Genomic DNA, 14,752 nt, shown 5'->3' with positions numbered 1-14,752 from the left:
TCACTGGATTCTATTCCGGCCTGATTGAGAACCGACAGATGGATAGCCGTGCCGTGACAGGGTGCGTTGAACATTTCCAATGAGAGGATGGGAGGTAGCCACTGACAACGGTGAAACCCTTGCATAAGCTTGCCATGGAAAGGAGTAAGAAGGATTGGATGAAGACAGTAGGAAAGCAGAGAGACGGAAGGAACAGCATCTTCATACGCTTATCTGAAGCTCTCACCAATGATATACATAAGTATCTCTATCTTTATCTTTATGTTTTATTCATCATCCATACCCATTTGAGTCTGCCTGACTAAGATTTACAAGGTGACCATAGCTTGCTTCATACCAACAATCTCCGTGGGATCGACCCTTACTCACGTAAGGTTTATTACTTGGACGACCCAGTGCACTTGCTGGTTAGTTGTGCGAAGTTGTAGTGATCACAATTTCGCGCACCGAGTTTTTGGCGCCGTTGCCGGGGATTGTTTCGTGTATGGACAACTGACGGTTCATCTTGTTGCTTAGATTAGGTATTTTTTTTTCAGAGTTCTTAAGAATGAATTCTAGAGTTTCATGATGATCTGTTGAAGTCTGGCTAGCTGTGAAGCCATGTCTAATCTTATTGGACCGAGGTTTCAACTGATCATCACAAGAGCTTGATGATTTCTATCAATCTTGCTATTGGAGCAATGATCTGCTAAGGCTTGGCTGGCCATTGGCCATGTCTAGTGTTTTGGACCGAAGCTTTCTTTGAAAGCTTGGCTGGCTGTGAAGCCATGTCTAATTCCTGGACCGGAGTCTTAGACTAGCATTGCAATGATTCCTGGAATTCAAATTAAGAATTCTGAAACCTTTATTTTCTATTTTCATATAAATTTTCGAAAAAGCACAAAAAAATTTACAAAACCATAAAAAAACCAAAAAAGATTTTATGTTTCTTGTTTGAGTCTAGTGTCTAATTTTAAGTTTGGTGTCTTGCATGCATTGTTTATTTGATCTTGGTTCTATTTTCAAGTCAATAGTACAGGGAACTGAAGATTCAAAACATGCAGCAGAGGAATTACACAGAAAAAGCTGGGAGTTCAAAACACCCAGTGAAGAAGGACAGACTGGCGTTTAAACGCCAGCCAGGGTGCCTGGTTGGGCGTTTAACGCCCAAAAAGGTAGTGCACTGGGCGTTAAACGCCAGAATGTGCACCATTCTGGGCGTTTAACGCCAGGATGGCACAAGGGGGAGGATTTTGCTTTCAAATCAATTTCTTTTCAAGTTTTCAAAGTTTTTCAAAATCAAATCATATCTTTTCAATCAAATGTTTTCAAAATCAATTTCTTTCCTTTTTCAAAGATACTTGCTAACAATTAATGATTTGATTGAACAATTCAAGTATGCTGCCTTTTCTGTTGAGAAAGGTTTAATGTTTGAATCATATCTTTTCTTGTTAGGCAAGTCATTAATTTTTAAAATCAAATCTTTTTAAAATATTTTTCAAATCATATCCTCTCAATCACATCTTTTTAAAAGCATAACTTTTCAATCATATCTTTTTAATCACATCTTTTTCAAAATAGTTTTCAATCATATCTTTTTAATTTCTAATTTCAAAATCTTTTTCAAAAAATTACTTGATTTCTTTCCCACTCTTGGTTTTCGAAAATCAATTAAAAGTTTTTCAAAATGTTTTTTTTTAAATCTTTTTAATTTAATTTTCGAAAGTTCTTCCTCTCTTCTCACATCCTTCTATTTATGGAGTACCACTCCTCCTCAATGCACAAGTCGAACTATATCCCACTAAGTTCAAATTCTCTACTTCTTCCTTCTAATTTTCTGTTCCTCTGACACCTCAAGGAATTTCTATACTGTGACATAGAGGATTCCATATTTTCTTGTTCTCCTCTCTTTCATATGAGCAATAACAAGGACAAAAGCATTCTTGTTGAAGCTGACCCTGAACCTGAAAGGACCTTGAAGCAAAAGCTAAGAGAAGCTAAGGCACAACTCTTTGTAGAGGACCTAACAGAAATCTTTAAACAAGAAGAACCCATGGCAGCCGAAAACAACAACAATGCAAACAATGCAAGGAAGGTGCTGGGTGACTTTACTGCACCTACTCCCGATTTCTATGGGAGAAGCATCTCTATCCCTGCCATTGGAGCAAACGACTTTGAGTTTAAGCCTCAATTAGTTTCTCTAATGCAACAGAATTGCAAGTTCCATGGACTTCCATTGGAAGATCCTCATCAGTTCTTAGCTGAATTCTTGCAAATCTGTGACACTGTCAAGACTAATGGGGTTGACCCTGAGGTCTACAGACTTATGCTATTCCCTTTTGCTGTAAGAGACAGAGCTAGGACATGGTTGGACTCACAACCTAAAGAAAGCCTGGACTCATGGGAAAAGCTAGTCAATGCCTTCTTGGCAAAGTTCTTTCCACCTCAAAAATTGAGTAAGCTTAGAGTGGAAGTCCAAACCTTCAGACAAAAGGATGGAGAATCCCTCTATGAAGCTTGGGAAAGATACAAACAATTGATCAGAAAATGTCCATCTGACATGCTTTCTGAATGGAGCATCATAGGTATTTTCTATGATGGTCTCTCTGAACTATCCAAGATGTCTTTGGATAGCTCTGCTGGAGGATCTCTTCATCTGAAGAAGACGCCTGCAGAAGCTCAAGAACTAATTGAAATGGTTGCAAATAACCAATTCATGTACACTTCTGAAAGGAATCCTGTGAACAATGGGACTAATCAGAAGAAAGGAGCTCTTGAGATTGATACTCTGAATGCCATTCTGGCTCAGAACAAAATATTGACTCAGCAAGTCAATTTGATTTCTCAAAGTCTGTCTGGAATGCAAAATGCACCAAGCAGTACTAAGGATGCTTCATCTGAAGAAGAAGCTTATGATCCTGAGAACCCTTCAATGGAAGAGGTGAATTACATGGGAGAACCCTATGGAAACACCTATAATTCTTCATGGAGAAATCATCCAAATTTTTCATGGAAGGATCAACAGAGACCTCAACAAGGTTTCAATAACAATAATGGTGGAAGAAACAGGTTTAGCAATGGCAAGCCTTTTCCATCATCTTCTCAGCAACAGACAGAGAATTCTAAGCAGAGCCACTCTGACTTGGCCACCATGGTCTCTGATCTAATCAAAACCACTCAAAGTTTCATGACTGAAACAAGGTCCTCCATTAGAAATTTAGAGTGGGACAGCTGAGCAAGAAAATTACTGAACTCCCTCCTAGTACTCTTCCAAGCAATACAGAAGAAAATCCAAAAGGAGAATGCAAGGCCATCAACATGGCCGAATTTGAAGAGGAAGGAGAGGCAGTGAACGCCACTAAGGAAGACCTCAATGGGCGTGCACTGACCTCCACTGAGTTCCCCAATGAGGAACCATGGGAATCTGAGGCTCAAAATGAGACCATAGAGATTCCATTGGACTTACTTCTGCCTTTCATGAGCTCTGATGAGTATTCTTCCTCTAAAGAGGATGAGTATGTCACTGAAGAGCAAGTTGCTAAATACCTTAGAGCAATCATGAAGCTAAATGACAAGTTATTTGGAAATGAGACTTGGGAGAACGAACCTCCTTTGCTCACCAAAGAACTGGATGACTTGTCTAGGCAGAAATTACCTCAAAAGAGGCAAGATCCTGGGAAGTTTTCAATACCTTGTACCATAGGCACCATGACCTTCAAGAAGGCTCTGTGTGACTTAGGGTCAAGTGTAAACCTCATGCCTCTCTCTGTAATGGAGAAGCTAGGGATCTTTAAGGTGCAAGCTGCAAGAATCTCACTAGAGATGGCAGACAATTCAAGAAAACAAGCTTATGGACTTGTAGAGGATGTTTTGGTGAAGATTGAAGACCATTACATCCCTGCTGATTTCATAGTCCTAGAGACTGGGAAGTGCATGGATGAATCCATCATCCTTGGCAGACCCTTCCTAGCCACAGCAAAGGCTGTGATTGATGTTGATGGAGGTGAACTGATCATTCAAGTGAATGAAGAATCCTTTGTGTTTAAGGCTCAAGGATATCCCTCTGTCACCATGGAGAGGAAGCATGAAGAGCTTCTCTCAACTCAGAGTCAAATAGAGCCCCCACAGTCAAACTCTAAGTTTGGTGTTGGGAGGCCACAACCAAACTCTAAGTTTGATGTTGAACCCCCACATTCAAACTCTAAGTTTGGTGTTGGGAGGTTCCAACATTGCTCTGAGAAAATATGAGGCTCCATGAGAGCCATCTGTCAAGCTACTGACATTAAAGAAGCGCTTGTTGGGAGGCAACCCAATGTTATATTTTATCTATTTTTCTTTGTTATTTTATGTTTTTTGTAGGTTGATGATCATGAGAAGTCACAAAAACAATTGAAAAAACAAAAACAAAATGAAAAACAGGAAGAAAAATAGCACACCCTGGAGGAAGAACCTACTGGCGTTTAAACGCCAGTAAGGCTAGCAGATGGGCGTTTAACACCCAGTCTGGCACGATTCTGGGCGTTTAATGCCAGAAAGGGGTACCAGACTGGCGTTAAACGCCAGGAAAGGGCAAGAACCTGGCGTTAAACGCCAGAAATGGGCACCAGCCCGGCGTTTAACGCCAGAATTGGCTAAAAACGCAATTTTGCATGCCATTTGGTGCAGGGATGACTTTTTCTTGACACCTCAGGATCTGTGGACCCCACAGGATCCCCACCAACCCCACCACTCTCTCTCTTCTTCCCCAATCACCTCAATACCTCTTCCCCAAAAACCCTTCACCTATCAAATCCCATATTTCTCTTCACCACTCACATCCATCCTTCATAAAACCCCACCTACCTCACCATTTAAATTCAAACCACTTACCCTCCCAAACCCACCCATATATGACCGAACCATGAGCCCCCCTCTCCTATATAAACCCTTCTTCACCCCTTCATTTTCACACAACCTAAACACCACTTCTCCCCTACTTTGGCCGAACACAAAGCCATTCCCTTCTTCATCATTTCTTCTTCTTCTACTCTCTTCCTTCTTCTTTTGCTCGAGGACGAGCAAACCTTTTAAGTTTGGTGTGGTAAAAGCATTGCTTTTTGTTTTTCCATAACCATTTATGGCATCCAAGGCCGGAAAAACCTCTAGAAAGAGGAAAGGGAAGGCAAAAGCTTCCACCTCCGAGTCATGGGAGATGGAGAGATTCATCTCAAGGGTGCATCAAGACCACTTCTATGAAGTTGTGGCCTTGAAGAAGGTGATCCCCGAGGTCCCTTTTTCACTCAAAAGGAGTGAATATCCGGAGATCCGACATGAGATCTGAAGAAGAGGTTGGGAAGTTCTTACCAACCCCATTCAACAAGTCGGAATCTTAATGGTTCAAGAGTTCTATGCCAATGCATGGATCACCAAGAACCATGATCAAAGTGTGAACCCGGATCCAAAGAATTGGCTTACTATGGTTCGGGGGAAATACTTGGATTTTAGTCCGGAAAATGTGAGGTTGGCATTCAACTTGCCCATGATGCAAGGAGATGAACATCCTTACACAAGAAGGGTCAACTTTGATCAAAGGTTGGACCAAGTCCTCACTGACATTTGTGAAGAGGGCTTCCAATGGAAGAGAGATTCAAGAGGAAAGCCGGTTCAATTAAGAAGGCATGACCTCAAGCCCGTGGCTAGAGGATGGTTGGAGTTTATCTAACGCTCAATCATTCCCACTAGCAACCAGTCCGAAGTTACTCTAGACCGGGCCATCATGATCCATAGCATCATGATTGGAGAGGAAGTAGAAGTTCATGAGGTTATAGCCCAAGAACTCTATAAGGTGGCGGACAAGTCCTCTACCTTGGCAAGGTTAGCCTTTCCTCATCTCATTTGTCACCTCTGTTATTCAGTTGGAGTTGACATAGAGGGAGACATCCTCATTGATGAGGACAAGCCCATCACTAAGAAAAGGATGGAGCAAACAAGAGACCCCTCTCATCATGAGATCCCTGAGATGCCTCAAGGGATGCACTTTCCTCCACAAGATTATTGGGAGCAACTAAACACCTCCCTAGGAGAACTGAGTTCCAACATGGGACAACTAAGGGTGGAGCACCAAGAACACTCCATTCTCCTCCATGAAATTAGTGAAGATCAAAGAATCATGAGAGAGGAGCAACAAAGACAAGGAAGAGACATTGAGGAGCTCAAGCACTCCATAAGACCTTCAAGAAGAAGAACAAGCCGCCATCACTAAGGTGGACCCGTTCTTTAATCTCCTTGTTCTTTATTTTCCTGTTTTTTGAAATTTTCATGCTTATGTTTATCCATGTTTGTGTCTTATGATCATTAGTGTCTTAGTGTCTATGCCTTAAAGTTATGAATGTCCTATGAATCCATCACCTTCCTTAAATAAACAAAGTTCTTAATTGAAAAAGAAAAGAATTGCATGAATTTTGAATTTTATAACAGTTTAATTATTTTGATGTGGTGGCAACACTTTTGTTTTCTGAATGTATGCTTAAACAGTGCATATGTCTTTTGAATTTGTGGTTCATGAATGTTGGCTCTTGAAAGAATGATGAAAAAGGAGACATGTTACTGAGGATCTGAAAAATCATAAAAATGATTCTTGAAGCAAGAAAAAGCAGTGAATACAAAAAAAAAGAGAGAAAAACGAAAAAAAAAAGAGGAGAAAAGAAAACGAAAAAAAAAAGAAAAAAAGAAAGAAATAAAGTTGTGATCCAAGGCAAAAAGAGTGTGCTTAAGAACCCTGGACACCTCTAATTGGGGACTCTAGCAAAGCTGAGTCACAATCTGAAAAGGTTCACCCAATTATGTATCTGTGGCATGTATGTATCCGGTGGTAATACTGGAAGACAGAGTGCTTTGGGCCACGGCCAAGACTCAATAAGTAGCTGTGTTCAAGAATCATCATACTTAACTAGGAGAATCAATAACACTATCTGGATTCTGAGTTCCTAAAGAAGCCAATCATTCTGAATTTCAAAGGATAGAGTGAGATGCCAAAACTGTTCAGAGGCAAAAAGCTAAAAGCCCCGCTCATCTAATTAATACTGATCTTCATAGATGTTTTTGGAATTCATTGCATATTCTCTTCTTTTTTATCTTATTTGATTTTCAGTTGCTTGGGGACAAGTAACAATTTAAGTTTGGTGTTGTGATGAGCGGATAATTTGTACGCTTTTTGGCATTGTTTTTAGTATGTTTTTAGTATATTTAGTTGAGTTTTTAGTATATTTTTATTAGTTTTTAGTTAAAATTCACTTTTCTGGACTTTACTATGAGTTTGTGTGTTTTTCTGTGATTTCAGGTATTTTCTGGCTGAAATTGAGGGACCTGAGCAAAAATCTGATTCAGAGACTGAAAAGGACTGCAGAAGCTGTTGGATTCTGACCTCCCTGCACTCGAAGTGAATTTTCTGGAGCTACAGAAGCCCAATTGGCGCGCTCTTAACGGCGTTGGAAAATAGACATCCTGGGCTTTCCAGCAATATATAATAGTCCATACTTTGCCTAATATTTGATGGCCCAAACCGGCGTTCAAAGTCACCTTCAGATTTCCCAGCGTTAAACGCCGGAACTGGCACCAAAGTGGGAGTTAAACGCCCAAACTGGCACTAAAGCTGGCGTTTAACTCCAAGAAGAGTCTCTACACGAAAATGCTTCATTGCTCAGCCCAAGCACACACCAAGTGGGCCCGGAAGTGGATTTTTATGTCATTTACTCATCTTTGTAATTCTTAAGCTACTAGTTCCCTATAAGTAGGACCTTTTACTATTGTATTTTGCATCTTTGGACATCTAGTTCTTAGATCAGATCTTGGTTCTTCTGGTTCCCTCTTTGGGACCGAAGCCAATGATCACTTTTGTTCTTATGTATTTTCAACGGTGGAGTTTCTACACACCATAGATTAAGGTGTGGAGCTCTGCTGTACCTCGAGTATTAATGCAATTACTATTGTTCTTCTATTCAATTCAGCTTGTTCTTGTTCTAAGATATCACTTGTTCTTCAACTTGATGAATGTGATGATCCGTGACACTCATCATCATTCTCACCCATGAACGTGTGACTGACAACCACCTCCGTTCTACCTTAGATTGAGTGAATATCTCTTGGATTCCTGATACACGATGCATGGTTGATCGCCTGACAACCGAGTGCTCGCCTGACAAACGAGCCAGCCATTCCGTGAGATCAGAGTCTTCGTGGTATAGGCAAGAACTGATGGCGGCATTCAAGAGAATCCGGAAGGTCTAACCTTGTCTGTGGTATTCTGAGTAGGATTCAATGATTGAATGACTGTGACGTGCTTCAAACTCCTGAGGGTAGGGCGTTAGTGACAGACGTAAAAGAATCACTGGATTCTATTCCGGTCTGATTGAGAACCGACAGATGGATAGCCGTGCCGTGACAGGGTGCGTTGAACATTTCCAATGAGAGGATGGGAGGTAGCCACTGACAACGGTGAAACCCTTGCATAAGCTTGCCATGAAAAGGAGTAAGAAGGATTGGATGAAGACAGTAGGAAAGCAGAGAGACGGAAGGAACAGCATCTTCATACGCTTATCTGAAGCTCTCACCAATGATATACATAAGTATCTCTATCTTTATCTTTATGTTTTATTCATCATCCATACCCATTTGAGTCTGCCTGACTAAGATTTACAAGGTGACCATAGCTTGCTTCATACCAACAATCTCCGTGGGATCGACCCTTACTCACGTAAGGTTTATTACTTGGACGACCCAGTGCACTTGCTGGTTAGTTGTGCGAAGTTGTAGTGATCACAATTTCGCGCACCACCAGTCTTTTTAAGTTATTATATAGCAATCCATAAGACCTCGTCAGGTTCTTTTGGGATCACTTTCGATAACTTCTTGTATTATTCTGTGTTCATCTTTGCCGATTTGTAGATGGTGGTTTTTTATCCCGGTTTGATCGATCTTTTAGGTGAATCACATTTTCACCTTTTGTCGATCGATCATTCCTATCGAGATCGTACAGTGAATCTATTCTTCACTTTCTGTCGATCTGTTGCTTTATAATCAGACGATGAAAGCTTCAGATTAATGCATCTTGGGAATTTGTAGAATATCTGAAATGTATTTTATTTAAAGAAAGTGCAAATATATACAGGCGGGAGTTTTTCATACCCTTAAGTCAGATTAAATCTCAATCTTGACACCTCATTAAAAAACCTTTTCAGGAAAAAGAGTGCATCTTGTGATGAGACCTTTATCTAACTATAGTACCTTCTTAGGTTACAGGCGTGCCATGATCTGGGGAGTTCTCGTCCCTCGAGTTCGGACAGTCTGTAGTAGCCTTTCCCAAGTACCTCTGTGACTCGGTAGGGTCCTTTCCAGTTGGCTGCCAGCTTTCCTTCTCTGGGTCGAGTTGTTCCAATATCATTTCGGATTAAGATGAGATCATTCTCAGCGAAACCTCTTGGCACTACCTTTTGATTATATCTGGAAGCCATTCACCGCTTTAGTGCTTCTTCTCTGATCCGAGCTCTCTCTTGGATTTCTGGAAGTAGGTTAAGCTCTTCTCTTTGAAGTTGAGAGTTGGTTTGTTCATTGTAGTGGACTACTCAGGAGGACCCTTCCTCAACTTCTATTGGAATCATTGCCTCCACTCCGTATGTTAATCGAAATGATGATTCATTCGTAGTGGAATGTGGAGTTGTTCGATACGCCCATAGGACTTGTGGAAGTTCCTCGGCCCAAGCTCCCTTTGCTTCTTGTAGTCTCCGTTTCAGCCCAGCCAATATGACTTTGTTGGGTGCTTCGGCTTGTCCGCTGGCTTGGGGATGTTCGACGGAGGTGAACTGGTATTTTATGTTCAAGTCGGCTACTAGTTTTCTGAAGCCTGCATCTGTGAATTGGGTGCCATTATCCGTGGTGATAAAGTATAGAACCCCGAACCTTGTAATAATGTTCCTATATAGGAATTTCCGACATCTTTGAGTAGTGGCGTTGGCTAGGGGTTCTACCTCGATCCATTTTGTGAAGTAGTCTACCCCTACTATGAGGAACTTGACTTGTCCCGATCCCTGGGGAAAGGGTCCGAGAAGATCGAGTCCCCACTTTGCAAATGGCCAGGGTGAGGTTACGCTGATGAGCTTTTCTGGCGGGGCGATGTGAAAGTTGGCATGCTTCTGACATGGTGGACATGTCTTTACAAATTCGGTAGCTTCCTTTTGTAGAGTTGGCCAATAGAATCCCGTCCGGAGTACCTTTTTGGTGAGAGCTTGCGCTCCGAGATGATTGCCACAAATGCCGCTGTGTACTTCCTCCAAGACTTCTTTTGTATTGGAGGTCGGTACGCATTTTAACAATGGTGTTGAGATCCCTCTTTTGTATAGGGTGTTGTTTATGATAGTGTAGTACTGTGCCTCCCTTTTTAACCTCTTTGCCTCCTTTTCATCTGTGGGGAGCGCTTCTGTTTTGAGGTAGCTAATTATGGGGGTCATCCATCCTTGATCCCGACCTGTTATGGCTAGGATTTTTTCTTCTTTCGATATTGATGGGTTCTGCAGTATTTCCTGGATGAGGCTTCTATTGTTGCCCCCTGGTTTGGTGCTAGCTAGTTTTGAGAGTGCGTCAGCTCGGGCATTTTGCTCACGGGGTATGTGGCAGATCCTATATTCCCTGAGTTGTCCGAGCTGTTCTTTGGTTTATCCAAATATTTTTTCATGGTAGGATCTTTGGCTTGGTAGCTTCCCGTTATTTGTGAGGTAACGACTTGTGAGTCACTGTAAATGTTGAGTTTCTGAGCTCCAACTTCCCTAACCAGCTTTAAACCAGCTAATAACGCTTCATATTCCGCTTGGTTGTTTGAGGCCGGGAATCCGAATTTCAGGAAAAGTTCAAGTTGGGTTCCTTGGTTGCTTTCTATTATCACACCTGCACCGCTTCCAATTTTATTCGAGGAACCGTCCACATATATGTTCCACTCTATGGGATGTCCATGGTGTCTGTGAATTCTACAATGAAGTCGGCTAGGTATTGTGATTTGATGGTTGTCCGCACCTCGTATTAGAGGTCGAACTCGGACAACTCGATTGCCCACTGTAGGATTCTTCCTGCTAGATCTGTTTTCTGCAATATCCCTTTTATGGGCTGGTTGGTCCGAACTTTAATGGTGTGCGCTTGGAAGTATGGGCGAAGTCGTCAGGATGCGAGTATCAGAGCGTAGGCAAACTTCTCTATTTTCTGGTAGTTCAGCTCTGACCCCTGTAGTGCTTTACTAATGAAGTAGACGGGTTGTTGTCCCCCTTCATCTTCTCTAATTAGTGCTGAGGCTATTACCCGACTTCCTACTGCGAGGTACAGTATGAGTGGTTCTCCCTCTTGTGGTCGAGATAGGATGGGGGCTGTCCCAAGAATTCTTTGAAGTCTCGGAAGGCTTGTTCACATTCCGTTGTCCACTCGAAGTTCTTTCCCTTCCTTAAGGTAACGTAGAAGGGGAGGGATCTTATTGCTGACCCTGCTAGGAATCTGGATAAGGCCGCCAATCTCCCATTGAGTTGTTGTACCTCTTTGATGCAGGTCAGGCTTTTCATGTTGAGTATGACCTGGCATTTATCTGGATTTGCCTCGATTCCTCTTTGTGTGAGCATAAAGCCCAAGAATTTACCTGCTTCCACTGTGAAGGTGCATTTAGCCGGGTTAAGTCACATGCCGTGCTTCCGTATGGTGTTAAACACTTGAACCAAGTCGGTTAGTAATGTTTCTTCGCTTTGTGTCTTTATTAACATGTCATCCACATAGACCTCCATGATTTTTCCGATGTGGTCTGAGAAGACTTTGTTCATTAGCCTTTGATAAGTGGCTCCCGCGTTCTTAAGGCCAAAAGGCATTACAATGTAGCAATAATTTGCTTTTGGTGTGAGAAATGAGGTTTTTTCTTGATTTGGTGGATACATTGGGATCTGGTTGTAGCCTGAGTATGCGTCCATGAACGAGAGATACTTATATCCTGATGAGGCATCTACTAGAGCATCGATGCTTGGGAGTGGATAAGGGTCTTTTGGGTAGGCTTTGTTGAGGTCGGTGTAGTCGGTGCACATTCGCCATTTCCCATTTGACTTTCTCACCAAGACGACATTTGCTAGCCATAGTGGGTATTTAACTTCTCTTATGAACCCTGCCGCTAGTAGTGCTTGTACTTGTTCTTCTACAGCCTGAGACCGTTCTGGCCCGAGGTTTCTTCGTCTTTGTTGTACCGACCGAGATCCCGGGTAGACTGCCAACTTGTGGCTCATTAGTTCGGGATCTATGCCTGGCATGTCGGCAGCTTTCCATGCGAAGAGATCAACATTATCTCGTAGGAACCGTATTAGTGATTCCTTTGCGTCTCCTTTCAGGATCGTACCAATATTAGTTGTTTTATTCAAGGTATCTCCGATCTGGACTCTTTCTATTTCTCCTTCGAGTCGTGGGCGGAGTTCTTCTCGTCTCTGATCTCCACCGAGTTCGATTGTGTGGAACTCTCCTCCTTCGCCTCGGAGGTTTAGACTTTCGTTATAACAGCGACGCGCCATCTTTTGATCTGCCTTTATTGTAGCTATCCCTTCTGCAGTTGGGAATTTCATACGTAGATGTGGAGTCGAAACTATTGCACTGAGTTGATTTAACGTTGTCCGACCTATTAAGGCATTGTAGGCTGAGCTTACGTCGACCACGATATAGTCTATCTTGAGTGTTCTGGATTGGTTCCCCTTTCCGAAGGTTGTATGTAACGATACGTATCCCAGTGGTTGTACTGGGGTATCCCCAAGTCCGAACAGGCTGTTCAGGTATGCTCTTAGCTCTTTTTCTTCTAAGCCGAGCTTATCGAAGGCAGTTTTGAATAAGATGTCGGCGGAGCTTCCTTGGTCAATTAATGTATGGTGGAGGTTGGCGTTTGCCAATATGATTGTGATGACCATGGGGTCATCGTGTCCTGAGATGATTCCGGATGCATCTTCTTTGGTAAACGTGATTGCTAGGATGTCTGGTGCCTCCTTCTTGCCTTCGACATGGTATACTTCTTTGAGGTGTCACTTGCGGGATGATTTGGAGATTCCTCCTCCAGCAAATCCGCTGTGTATCACGTGGACATGCCTTTTCGGTGTGCGGGGTGATCGTTCAGTTCGTCCGACATCTTCATCCCTTATTCTTTTTCTTGGTTCTTCGTCCCAATTGGCCAGGAACCGATCTAGTTTTCCTTCCCTTACTAATTTCTCTATGACATTTTTCAAGTCAAAGCATTCATTGGTGGAATGTCCTCGGACTCGATGATACTCACAGTATTCGTTCTGATTTCCTCCTCCCCTTTTACCTTTAAGTGGTCGAGCTGGGGGTATTTTTTTCGTATGGCAGACTTCTTTATAAATATCTACCAAGGATACCCTAAGAGGGGTGTAGTTATGATATTTTTTATTTTCTCTCCGGAGTGATCTTCTTTTTTCTTGGATTTTTTATCTTTATCTCGGTAGGCAGAACCAAACCTCAAGGCTTCCCCAAGTCGAGAATTCTCCTCCATGTTGATGTACTTCTGCGCCCGTTCTTGTACTTCGTCTAGGGATGCTGGGTACTTCTTTGATATAGATTGGCTAAATGGTCCTTCTCGTAGGCCATTTATGAGGCCCATGATGGCAGCTTCTGTTGGTAGACTTTGTATGTCCATGCATGTTTTGTTGAATCTTTCCATGTAGTTACGAAGACTCTCCCAATCTCCTTGCTTGATCCCTAGTAGGCTGGGTGCGTGTTTGGCTTTGTCCTTTTGTATGGAAAATCGGGCCAGGAACTTTTTGGCCAGGTCGTCGAAACTCGAGATGGATTTTGGAGGTAGGTTGTCGAACCATCTAATGGCTGTCTTGGTAAGAGTTGTTGGAAAGGCCTTGAAGTGAACTGCATCTGAGGCGCCAGTGAGGTACATTCTACTTTTGAAGTTGCTGAGATGGTGGTTGGGGTCCGAGGTGCCGTCATACAGAGTCATATCCGGAAGTTTGAAATCTTTTGGGATTTTGGTCTTCATAATTTTCCTGGTGAATGGATCTTGATCTTTGTGAGAGCTATCCTCTGGGGTGGATCGAGTAGCCTTAGTTTTGAGATCAACTTCGAGTTTTATAAGCTTATCTTCTAATTCTCGGCGCCGCCTTATCTCCCGATGTAGATCCTCTTCTTTTTCGCGTTGATGTTGGGCTTCTTTCTCAAGTTGCTTTAATCGATTTTGAAGTGCTTCTATCACCCCTAGATTTGATGAATTTTTGTCTCCATTGGGTTCCAGAGTATCTTTAAATATAGCATCCGTGTTCTTGTGTGGCGTTCTATCTTCCAAACCTGAGCGTAGTCGTTGTCATGGTTGTCCGCCATGGTGTTGGGATGACTTCCAGGTCCCCGGCAACGGCGCCAATGTTCCGAGGGTTACTTGAAACTGTAGGTCGATCTCGGTCGAGATCTTCTGTGTTGGTCGGAGCCGACGTGTCCGGCAGGTGTATAGCGGCCAGAGCTGGTGTGTCCGACTTGTGGGACTGAAAGTGCTGCTGAGTATTAAGTTAGCAAGGGACTCCGATGCTTAAGTTAGCAAGGGTATTAAGCAGGTATTGAGTAGAATCAGAATATGAGTTATACCTGGGTGCTCTAGTGTATTTATAATGGTGAGATGTGGCCTCCTGTGGATAAGATAAGTTAGTTATCTTATCTTATCTTTATCTTATCTTCAAGTGAGGTCATCTTATCTTCAAGGGAACCGCCCTTCTCTTGTAGGCTTGGGCTG

The 14,752-nt window shown here is 42.5% G+C and overlaps 1 non-coding gene across 1 annotated transcript; it reads right to left on the bottom strand.

Annotated features, from left to right (window-relative positions):
- Positions 1-2,437: 2,437 nt before the first annotated feature.
- Positions 2,438-2,541, bottom strand: LOC130952902 (small nucleolar RNA R71). Its single transcript, XR_009075076.1, has one exon. It is a non-coding gene; the product is annotated as a small nucleolar RNA R71 (small nucleolar RNA).
- Between the last annotated feature and the right edge of the window lie 12,211 nt (positions 2,542-14,752).

This window comes from Arachis stenosperma, chromosome 9, assembly GCF_014773155.1.
Source record: "Arachis stenosperma cultivar V10309 chromosome 9, arast.V10309.gnm1.PFL2, whole genome shotgun sequence".
NCBI lineage: Eukaryota > Viridiplantae > Streptophyta > Magnoliopsida > Fabales > Fabaceae > Arachis > Arachis stenosperma.
The sequence above is the reverse complement of the archived record's forward strand: the minus strand, read 5'-3'. Positions and strand labels throughout refer to the sequence as shown.